Source organism: Triticum aestivum, chromosome 4D (genome assembly GCF_018294505.1).
Source record: "Triticum aestivum cultivar Chinese Spring chromosome 4D, IWGSC CS RefSeq v2.1, whole genome shotgun sequence".
Taxonomy (NCBI): Eukaryota; Viridiplantae; Streptophyta; class Magnoliopsida; order Poales; family Poaceae; genus Triticum; species Triticum aestivum.
The window spans coordinates 298,072,983-298,085,339 of NC_057805.1; the positions used below are offsets into that span (position 1 = coordinate 298,072,983).

General features: G+C 44.4%; 1 pseudogene; it reads left to right on the forward strand.

The window, feature by feature from the left end:
• The first annotated feature begins 638 nt into the window (after positions 1–638).
• LOC123097536 (ATP-dependent DNA helicase MER3 homolog) lies at positions 639–11,897 on the forward strand (annotated as a pseudogene).
• Positions 11,898–12,357: the final 460 nt, after the last annotated feature.

Sequence of the window (12,357 nt, forward strand, 5' to 3'; positions counted from 1 at the left end):
TGCTAGGAAAGATGTGGAGCGTGCATTTGGTGTGCTTCAGTCTTGATGGGGTATTGTTCGAAACCCTGCGTTGACATGGAACACTTAAAAGCTTTGGGAGGTGATGACTGTTTGTGTGATCATGCACAATATGATCGTTGAGGATGAGCGTGATGACATCATCTACGACCAAGGGTTTGATTTTCAGGGTGAGAATGTTGAGCGTGATCACCCACCTCCTGCAACCTTTGAACAATTGGTCCAATTTCATCGTGAGATGCATGATCGAAACACTCATACGCAGCTGCAAGATGACTTGGTTGAGCATATGTGAGATCACATTGGCAATCAATAGATCTATTGGTTTAATCTCTTTTTGTGTGCATAAATTTTGATTGGTTTTGTAAGACTATTTGATATTTTTAAAAATTTAATTGCATTGTAATAAAAGACTATTTTGAACATGTTGTTATGTTTGATTTAAACTATTTTTGCATATTTAATTTTATTGTACTTGGTCTCGGACGGACGAGATGGGTAAGATGCGGCCGTGTGTTGGGCACTGGGCCGGTGCAAACATAAATTCAGGCAGATACGGCCTTATTGCCGTCATCAGTTGGACGAAATCGCATAAAACGGACGTTCGTTTTGAGGCCGGCTCAGTTCACTGCTCGGCTGCTTCTTCTGTGGCCGCGAGCCGGTGAGCACCACGATTCCGGCATTCGGTGAACACAAATCCACAACACAGTTTGAAACTTTGAATCACAACGGCTGGGGCCTGTCCTTCTCTAGCCACCACCGCAAGCATCCCCGCCCTTCTCCTCTCCGGTCGCCCTTTCCTTCCATTCGCGAAGCAGCCACTCCGCTCTCGCTCCCGTCGAACCCAGCACCTCGAATTCCACTTCCACCACCTAGTAAGTCTCCTCCTCCCCCTCTCGTCTCCTACCTCGCTCGTGCCGCTCGATTCGGCCGGGAAATCCTAAGGCGACTCGGCTCCCATCGGTGGCGCGCGCCAAGTGCTCGACGATACTCCTCGTGCCGGATTCCTCACCTCCGATCGCTCGGTTTCTGCAGGAGTGCGACGATGGCCGCGATGGGGCCTCTCGGCGACTCGTACGCGCTGCGCTGTGTCTCCGACCTGCCCCCGCCGTTCCGCCCCGTGTTTGGGTTCAGGTTCGTGCGTGACGATGCATACGCCCATCGAACTCTGTGGTTGTTTTTTTGTTTCTATATACATTGTCTTTCTGCAACATTCCGTTTGGCTGCACGATCACGCACGGATAGTATTCAGTGGCTTGAGATTTTGAGTAGCCTCGTGGGGGCATGAGGCTAAACTGGTAGGCTAATAGCTTCGTCATGGCGGAAAATTGGGCATCACTGCGGGGAGGAATTTGGACTGCTCTGTGGCATGATGGAGTTGGGATGGTATTCATAGTTCCTTCTGTCGTGTCTTCTCTGCAGGTACTTCAACTCCTTGCAGAGCGAGTGCTTCCCTGTGTGCTTCCTCTCGGATGTAAACATGGTTGTCTCTGCGCCTACTGGGAGTGGTAAGACCGTACTGTTTGAGCTTTGCATTCTGAGGCTCCTCTCGAGGTTCCTCACAACGGACTGGAGGTTCAATTTGCTAAAAGGAACCCAGAAAACAGTACGTGCTGACTAGCTTTTCTCAAACAACGTTGGGGCTAAGATCGGGAGTCTAGCTAGGACACTAATCGTAATTTCCACTCCGTGCTTCACTGGGGTTGCGTGGTTAGATCTATATCGCTCCCATGAAGGCGTTGGTGCAGGAGAAGATGCGCGACTGGAAAGTGAAGCTGGGCTCGTTGGGGATAAATTGCTTGGAGATGACTGGTGATAGTGAATTCTTTAACAAGAAGGCCATACATGATTCCGATTTGATCCTCACCACTCCTGAGGTATATGTCACTACTTGTTTTGCTTCTTATTATGATCTAAATAAACCTCTGCTTCTGCAAACTATTTCCCTAGTTTTTTTAACCAACATTTGCCTGCAGAAGTTCGATTCTATGAGCCGTCATGGAGTAAGGGATGGAGGATTGGGTTTCTTCAGTGATATTGCTCTGGTCCTTATTGATGAAGTTCATCTTCTCAATGATCCACGTGGAGCTGCGCTGGAAGCAGTGGTCAGTAGAATAAAAATGCTTTCTCGACTTGGCAACATGAAATCTGCTCCATTGGCAAATGTTCGATTCATAGCAGTTTCTGCAACTATCTCTAATGCTGAGGATATAGGTTAGTAGAAACGTGAATTATGTCGACCATGTACAATTAACCACATTATCCTGTCGGGAAGAAACTTATGTATTAACTTTGTGAAATTACAGCTGAATGGCTCCTAGCACCTCCTGAAGGAATCAAAAGGTAACTAAGACAAGTTCCTCATAGATAATATGAAATACTGCTACTGAATTTTCCTTTTGCAGATTTGGAGAAGAGATGCGGCCAGTGAAGTTGACAACCAAAGTTCTTGGTATGATTCAGGCTTCTCGTTATTTTAGAATATGAATGAGCATATGATTGCATAAAAAAGATTGACACTGTACTTTGGCAACCCATAAGATTGTTTATAATGAAGCTACTTGAATTTTCTTATGCTCTAGGCCAACTGTTGTACTGGTACAACATAGTGAAAGTAATGCTTGATATATTCTTTATTGTCTTGCCTTCAAGAATTGATAACCCTTCCAGTTCTTATCAATTATTTTGAAAGCTTTGTATACCATGTGCTTCAAATTCTGATTTAATTGTCTTAAAGCAAGAAAAACATTACTCTTTCATGACTGAGTCCATCCTGCACTGAAGGGGCGCAAATTTTACCAGTCATAAAATGATTTCAAATAATTCTGTACTCTGTGCTGCAAAAAATTCAGGAACATGTGATTTCCATACCAACTTGATTAGAAATTAAAATCACTGATGATATTTAGTACTGTCAGCCATTTTTATGTTTGCCCTAATTAATTATTGTTTCACTGTGCTATTTAGGTTATGCTCCAGCGAAAAATGACTTCCTGTTCGAGAGGGTATGCATAATTCCTATCCAATAATGTTTGTTTTTCGAAATTATAGTGTTCAGATATATTCTATCATACTTTGTGCACAACATTTTCTTCTGAATAATGTTGGACACTATTGAATCAAAAAAATTAACTTAATTTTCTTTGTTTTTTCAACTTTCAGAGGCTACAAAGTTTCATATTTGGTGAGTCATATCTCCCCATCTGTCAATTACACTGCCCATAAGTTACATTATTGAAATTGAAGTGATCAAAATAGAAAGCGAATATTGAATACAGATATACTGATGCAACACTCAAGAGGGAAGTCTGCACTTGTTTTCTGTTCTACAAGAAAAGGTGCACAAGAAGCAGCACAGTGCCTCTCACAAACTGCGGGTTCTCTTGGCTATTCAAATCCATTCATGAAATCTATGCAGCAGTATGAACATCTACGAGAGGCTTCCTTAACCTGTAGTGACAAGCAGCTGCAGTCTTGTATCGTACATGGAGGTCATGTTGAATCTTGTTCTCTGGGCACCCATGACCTTCCTAATTTTGTTATCTGGACACTCACATTAGGTGTTGCCTAAATTTACACTGACGTTGTTGTATTTCCAAATTTCAGTTGGTTTTCATAATGGTGGTCTTTGCTTAAAGGATAGGAGTCTTGTTGAGGGTCTTTTCCTGAAGGGTGATCTTCAAATTCTATGCACGACAAATACTTTGGCACATGGCATCAACTTACCTGCACATACAGTAGTGATAAAATCGACACAATTTTTGTGAGAACCATTTTTCTAATATGACAGCATTCTACCTACCCTCTGTTCTTTTATGATATTTTCTGATTTTCATACATTTTGTAGCAACAAAGAGAAGGGCTCATATGTAGAATATGAGAGATCCATGGTGCTTCAGGTGTGCTATTAAGTCTCAGTTGCTCCTGCAAAATAGCATTGTCATAAACAAAAGATATGCACCGCCAGGCATTTATTTGCTATGTATTTTTTTCTTCTAGCCTTAATGATATGCCTGTTGCTTAAGGTATTTTTACTTCCTTACCTGATTACAAATGAATATAAATTTAAAAGACAGGTTAATAAATTTAGCTCAGGCCTCATTAATATCCATATATTATTATATGTTAACTTTCCTTTGAATAACATAAGTTGGTTCTTGCTTGTTGCTGCAAATGATTGGATATGCTAAATTCTTTTTCATGCATGCAAGTTGATTTGGTTATCCTGTAATGCGTTATTATATTTAGTTAAAATTAACATGTATTTGAATCAACGGTCAAAGTTATTTTACATTTTGTATTTCAAATAGGAAACAGTGTATGTGAATGCCCTTGCTTCTGACAGAGCCTCTTTTTTTCGGTCATTCACAGATGTGTGGGAGGGCTGGCCGTCCACCATTTGATGATACTGGAACAGTTGTAATTATGACAAGAAGAGAGACAGTAATTTTCCTCTGTCTTCCTCTCTTGTTAATTCTGAAATACCCTTGACAGGAAAATGCTTCCTGGTTTTTGGTCTAACCTGTCCATAAATTTGTCTCGTAGGTCCATCTATATGAGAACCTTCTCAGTGGATGTGAAATGGTGGAGTCTCAGTAAGTTCTTTTATGTTCAGTTGAAAAGTTCTTACGTGATATTTTAGCTGAAACTTAACTCTGTCATGCCTGGTACTTCATTTGAAACTCCTGGCTGATTATAGATACTATGGCCAGGTTGCTGCCATGCGCAGTGGAGCATTTAAATGCAGAGATTGTTCAGCTGACAGTGTCTGACATAACTTTGGCAATTGAATGGCTCAAGTGCTCATATTTGTACATCAGGATAAAAAAGGCATGAACATACTACTCTTGATCTTTAAATCTCTTTCGTTTAAATGCATGCTCTAATTCATGTCAAAATAAATTATCAGAACCCTGAGCACTACGGAATTAAGAGAGGGATTCCTCGTGATCTCCTTGAGAAACAAATGAGAGGTATCTTTTGTGTACTTTGTTGACTTAACGGTTCTCTCATGAATTCATGAAATAATTATCTTTATGGATTGAATTTACAGATATATGTGTTGAGAAGATCCACGAGTTGGGTGAGTATGGGCTAATTTGGACAGATGGAGATGGTTTCAGTCTAAAACCATTAGGTAAACTTTCCATATTGCAAGAAAATTACAATCGAATGACATCATATGCAACAGCTTTCATTATAAAAGCATAAGCTTAAGTGTTTCACCAATTTTTCCAAATCCCTTCTATGTCTGATGTTTGGCCAAGTGGGCTATAATCTTGCATCCCTTCTAATACTAACATTATTGCTTTACTATTTCTGCAATTTACTTTTTGGAAAACACGGAACTATTATCAGTAATATTGTTATGACCGGCATATACTACAGCCCAGGCAGTTAGGGACCTGGCCCAGTTATCTTATCGTTATTAGGGGCTTAGCCCAGTTATCGTATTTGGAGATTATATAAACTCATGTAAGGACCCGTTTTGAGATTAAGCAGAAGCAATCATATTTGCTCGGCTTCCTGAAGGGAGCCGGGAGACCTAACCCTAGCCGCCGCCTCCTGCGCCCTCTCTCTCTCGCGACGGCGCCCCAGCGCCGGCGACCTCGCCTTCCTCCACGCCAAGCCCCCTTCCACCCCTACAACCTACGAGCTAGACCTGGTAGGATCCCAGATCCTATCAATCTGGTATCAGGTGTCTCAGGCTCGATCATGTCCGCGCCACCGCCCACCCCTCCCTCCCGCTACCGATCGCCTCTTCGTCGCTGATGACCACGGCGGCCAGCACGCCGTTCCTGACCGAGCCGGTCTCCTCCGTCGCCTGGACGCCACCCACGCCCGCCCCCGCCGTGCTCACCTCGGAGGAGATGACGGCGGCGCTCCGGGACCTGACTCAGGCGGTCCAGGGCATCCGCACCTTCGTCGCGGGGCACTATGGGCTGCAGCCGCCCGCCCCCGTCACCACCATCACGGGGCCGCAGCAGCTCCCGTGGCAGCCGCCACCACCGACGACCTCCGTCGCATTCATCATGCCGCTGCAGCCGCCGCCGCCGCCACCGGCGATCTCGGGGCCGGGCCTTCCGTCGACGGCGCCCGGGGTGCCCGTCCACCAGGTCCGTTTCCCCCCGTCGCCATCTCCGCTACCGGCCTGGCTCGCCGGGTCCATCGAGCCGGTCTACACGATGGCCTCAAGACAGCCGCACGTGTTGTCACCGTCGGCGCCGCCCCAGACCATGCAGTTCGGCGGGTCCTCGGTTGCCGCGGGTCCCTACGATGGTGTGGACGGGCCCCTTTTCCATGGCGGTACTCTGCAGCCCGCACACTCGGCGCCGTCGCCCTTGCTGTTCCGCGCGGCTGACACATACCCGCCCGTCGTCCACGCGCAGCCACCGCCGAGATTCTCCAAGCTGGAGTTCGCAACCTACGACGGTACCGTCGACCCCCTGAATTGGCTCAACCAATGCAACCAATTTTTCAGGGGGCAGCGCATGCTCGCGTCCGACCGCACCTGGATCTCCTCCTATCATCTACGAGGCGCCGCCCAGACGTGGTATTAGGCCCTCGAGCAGGACGAGGGCGGCATGCCACCATGGGAGCGTTTCCGCGATCTGTGCCTCTTCTGCTTCGGTCCACCTATACGCGGGAGCCGTCTGGCGGAGCTTGGGCGCCTTCCGTTCCTCACCACAGTGCAAGACTTCGCTGACCGCTTCCAGGCACTGGCGTGCCACACCCCCGGCGTTTCGGCTCGTCAGCGGACCGAGCTTTTCGTCGGCGGCCTACCGGACCACATCCGCGTGGACGTGGAGATGCGCGGGCCACATGACCTCTAGACGGCCATGTACTACGCCCGCGCGTTCGAGCGCCGCGCGGTGGCCATCCAGCAGGCGTCACCGCCCCGGGCCGCTGGGCCGCCACCCTGGCCGGAAGTTCCCGTGCAGGGTCACCTGCTCAGGCTTTCGCGGCGCGCCCGTTCTGCCGGCTCACCCCGGCCGAGCAACTCGAGCGTCGCCGCCAAGGGTTGTGCTTCAACTGCGACGAGCCCTACGTGCCCGGCCACGTCTGCCCACGACTCTTCTACCTGGAGGCTGCGGACTCCATTGAGGAGGACACCGCCGCCGCCGGGCTCGGCGACCTGCCCGCCCCAGCTGACGCGGAGGTGTTTGGCGCCCGTTGATCACCTTGAGGAGTTCCGCAAGCGCTTCCCCGCCTTCCAGCTCGAGGACGAGCTGTTTGTGCAGGCGGGGAGAGATGTTATGACCGGCATATACTATAGCCCAGGCAGTTAGGGACCTGGCCCAGTTATCTTATCGTTATTAGGCCTTGTACAATGGGAGGTGCTTAGAAGAGGTGCTTAAAAAAATAAACCAGGATTTCTTAAGCACCGGTGCTTATTTGTACAGGGTAGACGCTTAACTAAGCGTCTCTCCTATAGAAATAGGCATCGGTGCTTCAGAAAAATTCGGTTTATTTTTCTAAGCACCTCCCTAAGCATCTCCCATTGTACAAGGCCTTAGGGGCTTAGCCCAGTTATCGTATTTGGAGATTATATAAACTCATGTAAGGACCCATTTTGAGATTAAGCAAAGCAATCATATTTGCTTGGCTTCCTGAAGGGAGCCGGGAGACCTAACCCTAGCCGCCGCTTCCTGCGCCCTCTCTCTCTCGCGACGGCGCCCCAGCGCCGGCGACCTCGCCTTCCTCCACGCCAAGCCCCCTTCCACCCCTACAACCTACGAGCTAGACCTGGTAGGATCCCAGATCCTATCAAATATACTAATATCCACATTTCTATGTCTATATATTAAAGAATGATTATTTCTGTATTTTCACCTCTTTGCAATACCCACATTATACTGGAGTTCTTATGGGATAAGTTTATTATACGAAGTTGTATTAGAAAAGGTATCAGGTACTCAGAGAAATATCAGAGGGTTGGGCATGCATTGTGAAATGCTATAACTCTGCTATTAATTTTCTGGTGGTCCTGAATTCATTGTCCTCACATATTGTACTTCATTGCTATTTAGAAGTTACAGTGTTCCAGTCAGTTGCATCAGTTGCATATGTATCTGTATTTCATCTGCACATCAAATAACGCTTTTGGTATGTATCTTTCTACTCAGAACCTGGGAGGCTGATGACAAAATTCTATTTAAAGTTTGACACGATGAAGCTTATTGTCAAAGCTTCTGCATGTTGCAGTTTGGAAGATTTATTGCATATCATCTGCCGCTCTGCAGAGATTTCTTGTAGGCAGCTCTATATATTTTGATTTTAATAAGTTAGTTTGTGTATTGAATTAGTGATTTGATTTTTCTTCTTCTGGAATTTCAAGGGATCCAACTACGTCGAAATGAGAAGAAAACTCTAAATGACATAAACTCAGATAAAGAGGGGAGGCTTCGATTCCATGTTGTCAGTGAGAATGGAAAAAAGAAGAAGCGTATCCAGACAAGAGAAGATAAAATATTTGTATTAGTGAATGACTGTTTAACTGGGGACCCCCTAATGCATGATTTATCCCTCAACCAGGTTGGTTGTTTATTTAGCTTTAAACACATTTTAATATTATTTCCATTCCTTCTAATTTTTTTGGACTTCTGCATGCAGGAAACAAATTCAATATGCTCAAATGGATGTAGGATTGCCAAATGCATGAAAGAATATTTTATATACAAAAGGAGTTACAGATCTGCCATAAATTCTATGCTCCTTGCAAAATGCCTAGACCAAAAACTTTGGGAAAGCAGTGTATTTTTACTCAAACAACTTCCTGGAATTGGAATTGTTACAGCAAAGGTTATTAATTTTGAACCATAATTATTTAGGCATTCTATATACAAAAACCGCATAATTAACTGGTGAGTTTACGACTGCTATCCCAGGCACTGAAGACTGCTGGAGTTGATTCCTTCGAGAGCCTGGCAACTGCTGATGCTAGAAAGCTGGAAAGTGCGACGGGACGAAATTATCCATTTGGAAATCAGATAAAGGAGTCCTTGTCGTCATTACCGCCAAAAATTGACATACAAATTGAGGATGCTGGAAACAAACAGGGGAAATCAACCATTACTGTAACACTAAGCCGGCAATCACAGGCAGTTCGATCCAAGTAAACAGAACTATGTTGACATGGTACATCTTTTAGCTTATTTTTTTTATCATCCAATACTGCTTAAACCTAAAAAATATTAAACTATTGTTTGTCAGATTGTGGGCTCAGAGGAAGATAATATGATCCTTTTTCATGAGAAAATAAGGTCAGTGGTTTTATTTTATAATCTTGGTGTCCTTTATGGTCTTTCTTTTTCTCCTGATGGGTTGTTTTGTTTTGGTTTGGTTATTCCTGCCATCATTCAACTCTTCCTTGAAGGGCTCGAGAGTTTTCCAGGTAATACTTCTGAAGTCCTGTTATTTCAGCAAACATTTGAACCATTGTTATCTAAGTAGACAAGCAAATGAACTCTAGCTTTACTGCTATAAGTCGGTACATTGTCAAATGCTTTGTTGCTCCTTCAAGGAAGATATTCTTTTCGTTACATTTGTATTTTAAATAGATTATTCTAGCAGGTAGGAGAATCTGGTAGCAACCTCACCTTTTTGGTTAGACTATTACTTGTTCTGCTAAGCACCAAATAGGACCTCTGTTTGATACAGCAAACGAACATAGCACAGTGATAGCAAAGATGAATAAAATCGCTCAACTAGATACCAACGTTCAAGGATCTTGCTATACTCTCTGACACCCAAACCAAAGCTAAGTTGCTCCTAGTTACTCTCACTGGCTATTTTGTTAAATGCAGCCCATATTCTGTAAAACTTTTGGTGCCATGCCCCCAGAGTGCCAGGGTGACTCTGAAGGTAGATCTGATTTTTGAAGAACACGGTAATGTCTCCAACAGATAATTATTGTTTGACAAATAAAAGGTCATTTTACAATTTTATGCTGACATATATTGTGCATAAATTTTTATTTTGAAGTTGGTATTGATATCCACAAGAAGCATGTGGTCAGCAGGGAGGATGATTTTCATGTGACAAAAGCATATGGGACAGAAAAGCAAAAGCCCTTGATCAGTCTTCCTGCTGATATTTGTTTGGTTAGCTCCAGGACAGCTGAAACAAGTTCAGCTCAACCTCATATTGGACGGAGCCCACTATCAAAAGAGGTTTGCGTTATAGAAGACGATGATGATGCCAACGTTCCAGACAAAGTTGACAATATGCCAGGAACGAGAACATTTAACAACTTGGCTTCACTGTAAGTTTTTAACCTACTATATGGACTCCTCCAAGAATTCTAGAATTGGCTTGCATTCATCAGTGTAGCTGAGAACAGAACATTTGCCTGATTGGCCATTAGTCTAGTGTTTAGTACAGAAGATATCCACTAGGGTTCTTTAGAAGCAAATATTTGCAAGGTTGCCTTAGGTCACCAGAGAACTGCTATGGTTCACAGCTTTTGTTGAAACTTTGATCATATGTCAGATTTTGATCTTTCTTCCATGCTCTTTGAACCTTCTCTGAGTATTAACTATTCTGAGGTGATATTTTGATGACCACAGAGAGGTCCCCAGCTTTGACCTAATGCTTGAAGAAGATAATGGAGGTAACACGATGCTAGAAAACACCATACCTGCTTTGTTTCATTTGCACTCCAGTCAGCAAGATCTACTTTATTTACTTTTCTAAGCGAAATGTTTATGACATTCCTAGATATGCAAGATGTGTTGTTTCCTGAACCAACAAAAGCAGAATGCAGAAGTGCCACCAGCAACACAATTTTTGATCACATACGCAAGAAATCCAGAGATTTTCCAACACTGATGTTATCAAAGTCGATGGATAGCTCTTATGAACCTTTGATACTGAAGAAGATGAAGACATCGAGGGGCCAGTTTAACTTGGATCAGGGAATCCTGCATGCGAATGAGGTCACACCAATGGATTCTGAACATTCCGAGCTTAGAGTCTCTCCGACCAATACAGCCGAGAAGTGTCGGAGGATCCTGAGCAGAACTTCAGAGAAGAGCCGCTCTCTGTTTGCAGAGAAAGTTTACAGCCCATTTGAGAAGAGCAAGAGCCTGAGTAGAATTCCAGATGAAAACTCTGTTCAATTTGCTGACAGAAGGGGCAGCTTGTCTGAGAAGAGCAAGAGCCTGAGCAGAATTCCAGATGAAAACTCTGTTCAATTTGCTGTCAGAACTGACAGCCTATCGGAGAAGACCAAGATCTTGTGGACAGCAGCTGATGAGAACTCTCAACAATTTGGAGGCAAAAGGGACAGCCCATCTGAGAAGAGCAAGATCCTGATGAGACCTCCAGATGACGGCACTCTTCAATTTGCAGGCAGAAGGGGCAGCCCATCCGAAAAGAGCAATGTCTTGAGCAGAACTCCTGATGAGAACAGTCTCCAGTTTGCAGCTAAAAGGGACAGCTCATCCGCGAAGAGCAATGTCTTGAGCAAAACTCCTGACATGGACTCTGCTCAGTTTGCCGGTAGAAGGGGCAACCCGTCGGAGAAGAACAAACTCTGTTCCAGCAGCCCCTTCCCAGATTTCCAGGCTATGAGGCAAGCTCCAGCTGCAGTTCAGCCTCTCAGGATTCAAGACTACTGCAAGGATATATTGGCGAGCTCAAAGGGCAGTGGAACTGGCGAACCTTTCCTTGGTTTCAAGAGTGTCTTTTCCTTCCTCTGATCCTGTGAGTATCTTGTGCAGGTCTGCTCGGTGTTGTGCTCGAAATATGGCACGGTCATCTGCCAGAGGCGTTAGCTAGACAATTCCTGATGATTAGTAGCGTATAGCGTTGTATGTTCGAATACCTTTCTGTGCTGTGTACAAATGGTATGTGGATATAATGCATATTAAACACAATGCGTTCAGAGCAATACGCTTTCCTGTTGTGTACAAATTTCTGTCTCTGAAAGGAAGTCATGCATGGGCATTAGAACTTGATGCTTAATTTTGCAAGGATACTCGTCATAAAACTGTGTTTTATGTTTATACCTGACTCTTCTGCAAACTTGACTCCCAATAATTTAAAGGTGCTGAGAGGGTGGAACTAACCCACCCCATCCCAATACTTTTGTCCTGCTATATCTCTTATCCTTTTGCATTTGCATATATAAACTTCATTTCAACTTTATTTCAATACTATATTTATTCAAACCTTGATGTTCCTAATGAACACAGAATGTGATTTTTTTTAATTTCAATTCAAACACAGTTTGCACAAGAATTCAACCAAAAGCCAAAAAAAATCAACATAGATCATCGTCATCATCATACTAGTTCATCCAAAACAACAAAAGCAACAACATAGAACATAGAGCAT